Raw genomic sequence first — 12,289 nt, forward strand, 5'->3', positions numbered from 1 at the left:
TTAAGGTGTTGTCTCTGGGCCCTGACCAGTGGGGAAGGAGGAGGTGTGATAGTTCTCAGGATAGCCAGGACTGAGAATCACCTTGCTACTCCTTACCTCCAGCATGAGAGAGTCTTGCTTTGTGCTTAACTGGGTATCAGCTCCCTGACACCATCAGCCTATTAGCCACTCAAGCACAATTCATGGGAGGTTCTTCTTTTGTATTGGCTTCTGGCTAGTAGATGTAAACCTGAAGTTTCACCTGACCTTTTGCTGTTGCTGCTGTGGGACAACTCATGGCAATATGTATTTGCAGGATTGGGTCCTTTTGATTTTCATCATCCATTTAAATTCTGAACACTGTTTTCATCATATTTAATTCCTGAAGAGATCCAGCACTTATCTGCTGTTTTCATTAAGCTCTAGCTTGCTTTAAAATATCTGATTCTCCTGGGATGGTCCCAGACTGTCCCCCTTGCCCCCAGTCTAGATGTTCTTATCCAAGTACTTTTCCCTGTTAGCTCTCTTTAGTGGTATGTATAGTCTGTGAGAAACATCTGCGTTACACTTACAAAAAACACTAGTCTGCTTATCATAGCTAAATAAGCAACAGCACATGATAGGGCATGTGTTATACCCTTTGCCTTAGGAGTGATATAAGGCACAAGGCTAATGTAGAGTGTTTTCAACACCTGTGAAGTGTTGTTAATGGAGTATAACACATAAACCCTGAAATGCATTACGCTTTTCATAACTTTGTTTTTTCTTGCCAATTTTAAAATGTTGAGCTATTTTTGTAGTGAGTGGGGGAAGCATTTACGTGCTAGATGTGTTTGCAGTACTTATCACGCTTCTTAAATTGATGAGAGGAGCCCAGTAATTGCTATTGAAACTTTACAGATCTAGAGACAAACGTATGCTTTCATTTACACCAGTGCACTCCTGTTGGCTTCAATGAGTCAGAAGTAGCATGTAAGTGAGGGAAGAATTCGGCACTTAAGTCTCTGTATTTTTTTTCTCATCAAGCATTTAGTTCAGAATATGAAGTCCAAGTTAATTCTCCTCACAAAGCCAGTTCATTTCAGTGGTAGTGTCTTTTTTTACTTGCCTGCGCCTCATTCCCTCTATAGATTTTGAATGACTGATTTAACTCTGGTGTTGCTGGCCTTTATAAGTGTAGTATGCCACACAAATTGAGAGGATCAACCATTCTGGATATGTCCACTGCACATCCAACAGTTTATGATAAAAAGGAAGTGCATTCTTATTTGGAAAACCACCTGGAAGGCATGCGAGAAATACAGTTTTGCTGATTGTAAGGGATACAAAAGGGCTTCTAGCTTTTCTGTTCTATATCTAGAATGGATTGAGTACATGTAACATGACTATATGTGTTTACAGTTAGTGGCAATATAGTTAGGGTTGCCAACTTTCTACTCGCACAAAAGTGAACACCTTGCCCGGCCCCTCCTCCAAAGCCCCACCCTGCCTCCCTTCTCCAAAGCCCCACCCCCACGGACTCCATCTCTCCTCCCTCTGTCCCTCATCACCCACCCTCACTCACTTGCTCATTTTCACTGGGGTGGGGCAGGGTGTTGGGGTGCGGGATGGGGTGCGGGCTCCAGCTGGGGTTGCTGGCTCTGGGGTGGGGCCAGAAATGACGGATTTGGGGTGCATGAGGGAGCTCCAGGCTGGGGGGGTGGAGCCGAGGGATTCGGAGTATGGGAGGGGGCTCTGGACTGAGGCAGGGGGTTGGGGTGTGGGAGGGAGGTATAGGCTCTGGGCTGGAGGTGCGCGTTCTGGGGTAGTGCCAGGAATGAGGGGTTCAGAGTGAGGGAGGGGGCTCCAGGCTAGGGCAGGGGGTTGGAGTGCGGGGTGGTGAGGGCTCTGGCTGGGGGTACAGGCTCTGGGGTGGGGTTGGGAAGAGGGATTTGGGGTGCAAGAGGGGGCTCTGGGCTAGGACTGAGGTGTTCAGAGGGTGGGAGGGGGATCAGGGTTGGGGCACGGGGTTGGGGTGCAGAGGGGAGTAGTCAGGGATGAAGGCTATGGCCTTCGCTTACCTCAGGCAGCCCGGAAGCAGCAGCATGTCCCCCGTCTGGCTCCAATGCAGAGGCATAGCCAAGTGGCTCTGTGTGCTGCCCTGTCAGCTGGCATCGCCCCCACAGCTCCCATTGGTCATGGTTTTCGGCCAATGGGAGCTGCAGAGCAGGTGCTTGGGGCGAGGACAGTGTGCGGAGACCCCTGGCTGCCTCTATGCATAGAAGTCAGAGGGGGAACATGTCGCTGCTTCTGGGAGCCACATGGAATTAAGGCAGGCAGGGAGCCTGCCTTAGCCCCACTCTGCTACCTACCAGACTTTTAACGGCCCTGTCAGCAGCCAGGGTCTCTTTTCAACGGGGCATTCCAGTCGAAAACAGAACACCTGACAACCCTAAATATAGTGCAGAAATTAGAGACTGTTCACAAACTGCGTGTTTGTTTTATGTTTTTAATAATTTGGCTTTCAGAAAAATGGAAGATTATTTGTAAAGAGGTGATTATGGCTGAAGAAAATTTGGATACTGTCAGTTTAGCCAATAGATTTGCAGCTCCTCTACTTCATTTCTAAATTTGTCATCTTCCCCCCTCCCCACGTCTCCTCCAAATTTCTTCTGTCTCTCGAAACTACTGAAAATGACTGTGTTGTTTTGATTGTGAAATATAGTTGTGTTTAAAATTATGGCCCACATGCATGTAAACATGTTTGTCATGATACCAATACTGAGACACCCCTTTGCTTGCTTGTGTGTGACATGATACCAGGCTATGATGTCATCCTATTGCTTTAATTTCATTCTTTCAGTATATTGGGGTTGGGGGGGGGAATAAGACAATATTGACTTGTGTTGCTGGTAGCGGAAGCTATAATTTAGAGAATTAGGAAATTTTAGATACTCTTGTGATCTATTGTACAGTGGATTTTGCGAAGAGAAGATAATATAGCCATATTATCAGATGTCTCCTAAACCATTTCTAAAGTTTGTTTTGGAGTTTCACTTTAATCATATCAACATTTTTTACTGCTTTCATTTCAGTCCTTTTCTATGATTCAGTAAATGGGAAATATCTCTGGACTTTACTTTAATCAATAGTTTCAGAAAGTCTGGTCAGTATTTCAGTTCTGTCTGCATCAGAGGTCAAACTGGGCTAGTTCATGGCTGCCCTACAAACCAGTATTCTTGGGGGTCTGCTCTCATTACTCAGAATTAACCTGACAGATCACTGTGAAAAGCTGATATTTATTGGAACTCTGTTGGATGGGTCTGCTAAACAGTGCTGGAAACAGTTACAGACTGATGCCCTTATTTCATGATAAAAGAAAATATCACACACAGGTGGAAGAGTGTCTGCCATGCCATGTTACATGTGTCATCTTCCAATCATTTCCTAGATTCTTTTCCTCTACTGAGCATATGGACAGAAGAGAATAATAAATAAAGGTGCAAATGGAGTTTGTTATGGGGTTAGAGGGCAGAAAGGAGACAGAGAGCACAAGTTTATGGCGTATAGGGTTGTTTTTAAAAATCCCTTCCCCCCAAAAAAGCCACACCAGGACATGAGGGGGTTCCTGATTTTAATATATCAATAAAATAGTAAAACAGTTCTACTGTATGTAAATGAAAACTTGAGTCTGGTGTTTTTTATTATATGTTTGATATGTATGTGAATTAATTATTATAATTGTTTCTTATAATCTTTTTCTTTTGAACAGTACAGACTTTTCATACCAGCTGTTTCATAGATTGATCTGAACTTCCTTTGGGTGCTTATAGACTTTTGATTTTCTGGTAAATTTGTTGGTTCTATGGAAATATAGCCTTTTGTGGAGGAGTGTGTCACTTCATCAAAACTTGGCTTCCATGTGAATACAAAAAAGCAAAAACAAAACAGGCTGTTCCCTGGGGAAACTATTCTATAAGCTTACTTTGTTTTTATATGCTGTACCCTCCTAGATTAAGTGATTTAGTTTAGCTTGGCCTGGGGCAAAACGTTTCAGGATATTTTAGAAGATCCTGGTATCTAATTAACCCTATGAAATAATCCTAAATTTCAAACTTTACTTCCTTATCAAGAGAGCATATAATCTTCCCTCTTCTGTATGGCTCCCTCCCTGCACCCCTCTAATGTGTCAGTGGTAACTGGTCACTTACATCCAAGGTACAGGACAAATATTGGCTTGGAACTATTCCAAATTATAGTGGCCTGATGAGGCTGGGTTGTTGTTTTTTTTAAGTCTGTGTAAACTTTTCCTTTACTGTGTGATATCTAGACAGATCTACAAGATCTTTCCAACATGGCAAGTAGCAAAACTGTGGCTGGTGAAAGCACATTGAGCCTTTGCTTTTATGGGTGGATGGTATCAAAAATGAGGAGTTCTAGGAAACAGAGCATGTAAGGAGGGAGTGCTATCCACCTAGCATCAGATACTGCCACCTTTTCACAGGCCCATGGAAAGCTCTCCAAGAGGAATTGATCAGTCTCTGGAGTTTGGAAGGAAAAGGTAAAGCTGGGGGGAGGAGGATGGTCATTCAAGCACTCTGGCAGCCCCTTCCCCCCTCCCCCCACAGGATTTTTGCTGGTAAGATAGTGCTAGCCTTATCAGCATTAACTTACATCCAGTCCCATGTGGTGGTTCAGGGGGCAGCAGCAGCAGCTATCAGGAGGAGTCTCTACTCCAAGGTTGTTCAGAAACAGTGCTGCCCAGGAGCAAGAGCGGGGCAAGAGCGGGGCATAGGTGGGAAAGGGCTGGAGGGCTGCATTGTTCCGCATTGCACTTTATGTCTATACTGCAGTTAGACACCCATGGCTAGCCCATGCCTGCTGACTCAGGCTATGGGGCTGTTTAATTGCAATGTACACATTCCAACTGGGGCTGCTGCCCAGGCTCTGGGACCCTCCCACCTTACTGGATCCTAGAGCCCAGGCTCTAGCCTGAGCCCAGATGTCTACACTGCAGTTAAACAGCCCTGCAGCCCAAGCCTTGCGAGCCTGAGTCAGCTGGTACTGGTGAGCTCCGGGTGTCTAACTGTAGTGTAGACATACATACAGTGTCTACATTTTAAGTGTCCTGCTGCCTAGTGGAATTCACAAACCTGAGTAGGCATCCAGGCTCCTATACAATGCCATGGAGAGAGTTAGACGCCTAAGAATGGGATTCATAAAAGCCAGCATGCTTCTCGGGAGCCACCTAAACTAGCCAGAAGAAAATGCTGAGAGGAGGGGCACAGCCTAACCCTTGCCTCTGAAAGGGACTTAGGTGCCGAAGTTCAGGCCAGAAGGAAGTGTCCATTTCACCTGAGGGTTCACTGTGTGAATCCCTCCTGGAGTTTGGTGCCTAATCCACTTCAGTTCTTTTCAAGAAAAAATGAGAAGGTTGAGGTTGCCCCCTCCTTATCGCCTTAAAACCAGTGGATGAAGCACTCACCCAGCATGTAGGAGACCTAGGTTCAAATCGCCCCTCTGCCTGATGCAGAGGGGGGATTTGAACTGGGGTCTCCTCCTTCTCAGGAGAGTGCCCCAATCACTGTGCTGTGGGATATGGTGGTGTGGGTTCTCTGTTTCTTGTGTTGAAGCTGTTCCACTGTGTAGAAATACTTAAATATTCTTTGGGCCAGAGAGAGAGAGAGAGAGAGACTCTATAGCCCAGTGGTTAGAGCACTCACCTGGGAGGTGGAGACTAACTTCAGATCCCTGCTCCACATCAAGCAGATGGGGAATTTTGAATTCAGCTCTCCCACATTGTGGGTGAGTTCTCTAACCTTTGGGCTAAAAGTCATAAGGACACCACCACCACCTCTTATTCTTCCAGGGATTTGGGCATGCTATAAGCATACCGACTGAACTGGGCCCCAAAGGCAAGATAAGTGGAGAATTCCTGATTTGTGAATCCCACTGGGGCTTAAGCGTGAGTTAAGTGCTGAGCTACTGGGCAGTGTCAGGACTTAGTGACTATGTGCATGCCCAGAGGCCAACATTTAGGCACCTCAGGACCCTTTAATGGTGGAAACTTAGGCACCTTGGGCTAGGCAGCAGCTGAGCAGGAATTTTCTCAGTGGCAGTTGTGGCTAATTGTTGGACTTGGGTATCTACGTTCCCCTTGTGAAGCTCACCCTACCCCTCCACATGGATGGTAGTAGTGTTGGTTGAATCCCCAGAAATCTGCTGAGTTTAGGGACAGAATTCCAGACTTTTCTAACTCAAAATCTGCATTCCTCTTATCCCTTCTTCACCAAGGGAAAATGCACTGGAAACTATATGAGTGCCAGCTCAGTTTCCTGTCGCTTAAACAGGAGGTGTTTGCTTGAAAGACAACAAAGCCACGGAGGAGCAGCTGAAGATGAAAAGGTGTTTGTAATATGTGGTTATCAAGCTCATTGTGGAATGCAACAAATTAAGTAAACTTTGTATTTTGCCCTTTTTATGCAAATATCTTCTTCCATCTAGTGGCCATATTTTCATGGCCAATTTGTAGTTCTAATGTTGACCTATATCGATTTTTTTTCTTTTAAGTACAAACTGCTTAGAATTTCACACTTCTGAAGAATGTTAGCATCTATTGATTTTATAGTACTGCATGTTTTAACCAGATCTACTGAGCTGTCTGTGGTATTTTCCTAGAGCATACAGCATTTCTATCAAAGATGTAACCCCAAGAGAACGTTTGTGTAGAAACAGCAGAATTTTACCTAGTGCAGAGGTGGGGAACCTTTTTTCTATCGGGGCCACCAAACCACAGAAAAAATCAGTCTCGGGCTAGACAGCCCTATGTGTCAGGGGCATGGAGGCTCGGGGCTTCCCATAGGCTCTGGGTGGGGCCAGAAATGAGGGGTTCAGGGTACCTTGCTGTGGGAAGGGGACTCTGGGCTGGGGCCAAAGGGTTTGGAGTGTGGGACAGGCTCAGGGCTGGTGTAGGGGGTTGGGGTGCAGGAGGAGGTTCGGGTTGTGGGAGGGAGTTTGGATGTCGGAGGGGGCTAGGGCTGGGGCATGGATTTGGGGCATGGGGTGCGGGCTCTGGGAGGGAGTTAGGGTGTGGGAGGGGGTTCCCACCTGAGATAGGGGGTACGGGGTATGGGCTGTGGTCGGGCGGCACTTACCTCAGGCAGCTCCAGGTCGGTGGGGCAAAGGGAGGCTCCCTGCCTGCCCTGGCTCCAGGCTGCTCTCAGAAGCAGCCACCATGTCCAGACCCTAGGTGGAGGGGCCAGGGGGCTCTGCACAGTGCGTGCTGCCCACGCCCGCAGCTCCCATTGGCCACAGTTGGTCAATGGGAGCTACGGAGCTGGTGCTGGGGGCTGGGGCAGCACGCAGAGTTTCCCTGATCGCCCCTCCGCCTAGGGGCCGCAGGGACATGTCGTTTGCTTCTGGGAGCTGTGCAGAGCTGACCAGACTTTTAATGACCTGGCAACCCCAGTTTCCTCCCGCAGCGGGCCGAGCCGGCACTCGCAGCTCCAACCCTGTGGGGGCGGCGCCAAGTCTCAGGGATTCCGGCCCACGGCGCAGAGACTTGCTTTGGGCCAGATGAAATGAAGCAGCAGTCCGGATCCAGCCCGGGTGCCGGAGATTCCCCACCCCTGACCTAGTGTAATGAACAATATCTGGTCACGTATATAGAAGGAATATTTGTCAGCTAACTAAGTATACACATTAGGAGTACAGTTCAGAGTTTTTTGGCTCCAAACACACTACTTGTTCAGATAATGGAGCAATTCTACTAATTCATCCTTTACAGAAAAAGGATAAATACTTAATTTCAGTCAAAGCCTGTTAAGATGAGAATCACTATATTGAGTCCAAGGTCCTGTTTCTTGCTTCATGGGCTGGCATGGAGGCAGCTCATTTAAACTTGGGATGGAGGGATGGAGCACTTATGTTGCTGTCTGGAGACAACTGGTAACCACAGTAGGATAAGTTTTGGTGAGCTTTAAATGAAATCCTATTCAGCCTTACTCTATCAAGGAAGGTAATATGACAGGGGGCCACTCTCTGTATGTAATTTCAGATTTTTCAATACATGAGGAGGGTTATGTGACTTTGTGAAAGGAGTTGGAGCCCATTATCAAGGAGAGAGGAGGAAAGGAGCGCTCCGTAGAGAATCTTGTCCTTTCCCAAAATAACTGATTGAGATAGTTATTCAAGAGAGCACAGTTAGACTGTCTGTCTTTGTCATTTGGGAAGGGGATGTTGAGTTTCCCTGTGGTAGAGATGATAGAGATGGAAGCTGCAAGTGAATGTCTATTTGCTCTTTTCCTACAACTCTCTCTATGCTGCCATGCCACCTCTTGCACATGTAATACACTTCCTGAGTTAATCCATCCATTCTCTCCTTCAAACCACTCCTCAAGACCATAGGTGCTGCCGCACCTCCTGGTTTGAAGGGACTTCTATTATATACAGGGTTTACAGTTTGGTTCAGTGGCTCTCAGCACCCCCATTATACAAATTGTTCCAGCATCCCCGTTCAAGACCCACATCTGGTGTGACATCTAAAAGAAAATCAGCCAACTAACAACAGGCTGAGCAGCACTTACAGCGAATATATATATAAAAAACAACCCAAAACAAATAAAGAAAAACACAATTCAGGAACATAAATATGTACATATAAGATCACATGATGACTTGGCTCACCTATAGCTTGTTTCAAGTTAGATGGTAAGCTCTTCAGGATAAGGACCATGTTTTATTGTGGGTTTGTACTGTGCCTCGCACAGTGGGGCCCTGATCCTGATTGGGTGTTTGGATGTTACGGCCATATGAACAGTAGTAACAAGAACGGACTTAATACACTTCAAAGAGAGAAGCAGAATCTGGTACAGAAAATGTTCAAAGAAAATTATTTGTTGTGGAGTTTTTTTTTAATCGTAAGCAATAGCACAAATCTGTGGTATCCATATCCAAAGTGTGGTCTATGGATCACTTGCTGTGGGTGTGTGGAGACCTGGCTGGTCACAAGGTGCTGCCTCCAGCTCCTCCTTTATTAACGTGGCTAAATCACAGTCAAGGTAGTTATAGATAAATTAAAGGCTTTCTGAATATTTTCTGTATAAATGATTGCTGTGGTTGCACTGGCGTGCTATGCAGTTCTGAATGGTAGAAGAGGTGTCCATGAGACACATTCTTGTAAGACCTTGTTTACATCTAAGGTTTAAGAACCACTGGCATGCGCCTCTCATAAGTAGTCAGTTTGGTTTAGGTAAATGGGTTTTGTCAAATTGCTTGGTCAGCCCACACATCCTAAATGAATTTGACTGTATTCCTTCTAGTACAGGAAAGTAGAACAACTGTGCAGAAATCAGTAGATCACACCCTTTCACATACCAACCTTCACTCAAAACAGTGCTTTGCAGGGTATTGGTGGTTCACTGTTATTCTAAGAGCTCAGTGCCCAATATGTAATGATATAATCATGTAATGGTACACGAGAAGAGATCAGGCCTAACCTTATACTGATACTGCCAAAAACATATATCTCTACTAAGTGTACTAAAAGAGTACTCTGCTAGTTCAGACAGTAGGGAAAACAGATAAGGAACCAGCTCAATCATTTAATAAGTCTGCAAAGCACCTAGCATGTTGTGGGCACCAAACCAATAAAAATGCATACTATAGTGAAGGACAGAGATACACATACAGTGCATACAGGCTGTAGAAAATCCTCATTAGCTGGAAAGTTAATTTGTTCATACATTGTAGAAAGTGACTGAAGTCTAAAAATAAATCATCCTCTTCTTCTGATAATGAGTGAATTAAATAATCTTGGTGATTAGTAAATCTAATAATTAAGGCCCTGTTCTTGCAATGGAATCCATCTAAGCAAACATTTATACCTAGGGCTAAAGATTGCAGGGGTCCCTTTGCAGGATTGGGCCCTAACTGAATGAGGTAAGTGATGCTTCTATTTCATATTGCATGATGAAAATAAAGTAACTTTTTGTACTGGCTATAACACAGGACAGTTTGTCCCAGTTTTTCAATCTGATGTCTGACAAAGCTGTACAGAACCTCTAGTGCATGTACATAAATCAGAGTTGCCCATGCATATAGCTAAGGATTTGTTAGCTGAGAGCATGTGTGTACTTTGGCGGGACCCTGTTAGAAAACTTAGGCCATTTTTGAATGAGAACAGAAGTACACCAGGTAAATATTAATGTTGTTTAATTTAATTTGGGTGTCTGATATGAGTATGGTTTTATAAGTATTAAAAGATTGAAATCATTGTACTTAAACTGTAATAAAAGCACTGTGTGCATGTATTTGGTATTTAAATGTACATAACCAAAGATCCATCAATAGTTATTTTCCTTTAAGGAAACTTTAGGAATCCTTTTTGCAACTCTAAAACTCATATACGTGAGTTAAGACTATATCATCTGTTGTTTAAGGTGAGTGTAAGGACAGACATTAGTATTTTATAATAGATCCTTAATGCTTTGTTCTGGAAAGTGTTGAAGTTTTCATTAGAGTTAAAATATGTTGCATGTTTACAGAAAGGTCCACATATTAAGATTTCAGGCTATCGGTTTTAATTATTTGAATCATTAGATTATCTAATTTTTGCTTAAGAATACACAAATGTACCATTAAATCTGTTTTTTAAGATTTTTTTCCAGTTTAATATCTGAATCCAAATTCATAAAGAGTTGGAAAAATGAGATGTCTGAGCTATAGGATTCACAGGGATTTCATATGAAGCCTATTTAATCAGGATAACACTGTTATTAATATTCATAAAGTCAGCTGGAACACAAATGACAGACTATGGGGCCTAAAAAATTTTACTTGGTGAATTTATTAAAAGCAGCTTAAAAAATTAATGGAATTTAAGTAAAGTTGGCAAAAATGAAAATCTTATGTTAGCAGAAAAGAATCTTTATTAGAACTTTCTTTAAGACCATCTTGCATTGATATCTTTGACAGATTTCATCGGTACTTAAAGAAGAAAGATGCATGAATGGTCATTTAAAAGGATTTAAACACATTGGCACATTAATTTTTACATGAATAATAAGTAGTTTCCAAAAGCAATTAACTTACAGTGTACAAGATTTGAATAGAAAAATAAGACTGTGACATCAAAGGGCAAAGCAAATGTGCTGTACATTTTAAACTTGGAAATGTGACTTCTTAAAATAATTTGATTTATTTCATCTCACAATGAGTATAGTGTCCTCAGATATTTGTCCATGGCCTCTGATTGTTTTTAAGTGTGTAAAGCTCAATAACAGAGACTTATTTTGCTAGCAGGAAATCTTATTAGTAAGGAACTATTCAATGTCTTAAAGAGTATTAACCATGTTTTTGAATGTACTTTTTGTAAGTTCAGTGTTTGTGGAAAAGACCATATACAGGACATTTGCAAATACTGTTTACATATTCTCTGTATACTTTACTAGAAAGCAATATATAAAGACAGGTTAGGGCTGGAACTCGTTTAAAAACTGGGACGTTATTAGTAAATTTATACTTAGGTACATAAGTAACTTTTCACTTAAATTTGCAAAGCCTTATTTTTGCAGTTATTGGATGTGGCATGCCACAGTTATAGTCAATTTATAATTTTCCTTGCTTAATGTTCTGGTTAGTTGCTGATGTGTACAGGACGGAAGCTATAATAGGATGTTATGATAATATCAAAACAGGATATGTATAATTGATACCACCTTGAATTGAAGGATTGTGAATAAGGAAAGAGCATTTTAAATCAATCTTGAATTGTGTCATTGAAATATGTTGTTTTGTGGCCTTAATTTCCTCTTACCATTTTTAGAATTTGATTTAACCTTTTCCCCAGTGGTATATTGTCACCTTCTTCTCGCCTTAGACCCATCTATATGGAATCAATGCTCTTTGAGTCCTTCTTCTTCATTCCAGTCTGTCTTGCAGCAGTTCCTTGGAAACTCTGGAGCTAATCAAATTCTTTTGTGTGACATTCATCCATCTAGTTTTGCCTCTTCCAACCCTTCTCTTACCCTTCGCTTCTAAATGTAGCATCCTGTTTCCTGTATATTCTTCCACTGTTTCATAAATTTTCATTTATTTTGATTATCACTTTAATTAGGTTAACCAGAAGACTGTTTCCTTAATAAAAGCACTCAGTAATGCCTGCGGTAATAGATCAATTACAAAACTTTCATTTCATTTCAAAAGGGAATTTAAGTAGAACACTGTATTGCAATTCTTTAGTGATTCATTCACAAAGAAACTTTTATGACCATGCCCAACTTCTTGTTGATTTGTATGAGTTACTCAATGCTGTCAGAATGGTAACATTGTA

At 42.9% G+C, this 12,289-nt stretch overlaps 1 protein-coding gene across 9 annotated transcripts in view; it reads left to right on the forward strand.

Moving 5' to 3' along the window:
- The window catches only part of MIPOL1 (mirror-image polydactyly 1), a 298,592-nt gene that overhangs the window by 45,044 nt on the left and 241,259 nt on the right, over window positions 1–12,289 (forward strand). For 3 of the 9 annotated variants that reach the window (XM_043516946.1, XM_043516951.1, XM_043516945.1), the window contains one exon: window positions 3,731–3,781. The exons of 1 other annotated variant lie outside the window; for it this stretch is intronic. The gene's annotated coding sequence lies outside the window, so the exon portion shown is untranslated. Of the gene's footprint in view, window positions 1–3,730; window positions 3,807–9,846; window positions 9,898–12,289 lie in introns of all 9 variants that reach the window. 5 more of the 9 variants (XM_043516947.1, XM_043516949.1, XM_043516948.1 and 2 more) reach the window with 5 other exon arrangements.

This window comes from Dermochelys coriacea, chromosome 6, assembly GCF_009764565.3.
Source record: "Dermochelys coriacea isolate rDerCor1 chromosome 6, rDerCor1.pri.v4, whole genome shotgun sequence".
Taxonomy (NCBI): Eukaryota; Metazoa; Chordata; order Testudines; family Dermochelyidae; genus Dermochelys; species Dermochelys coriacea.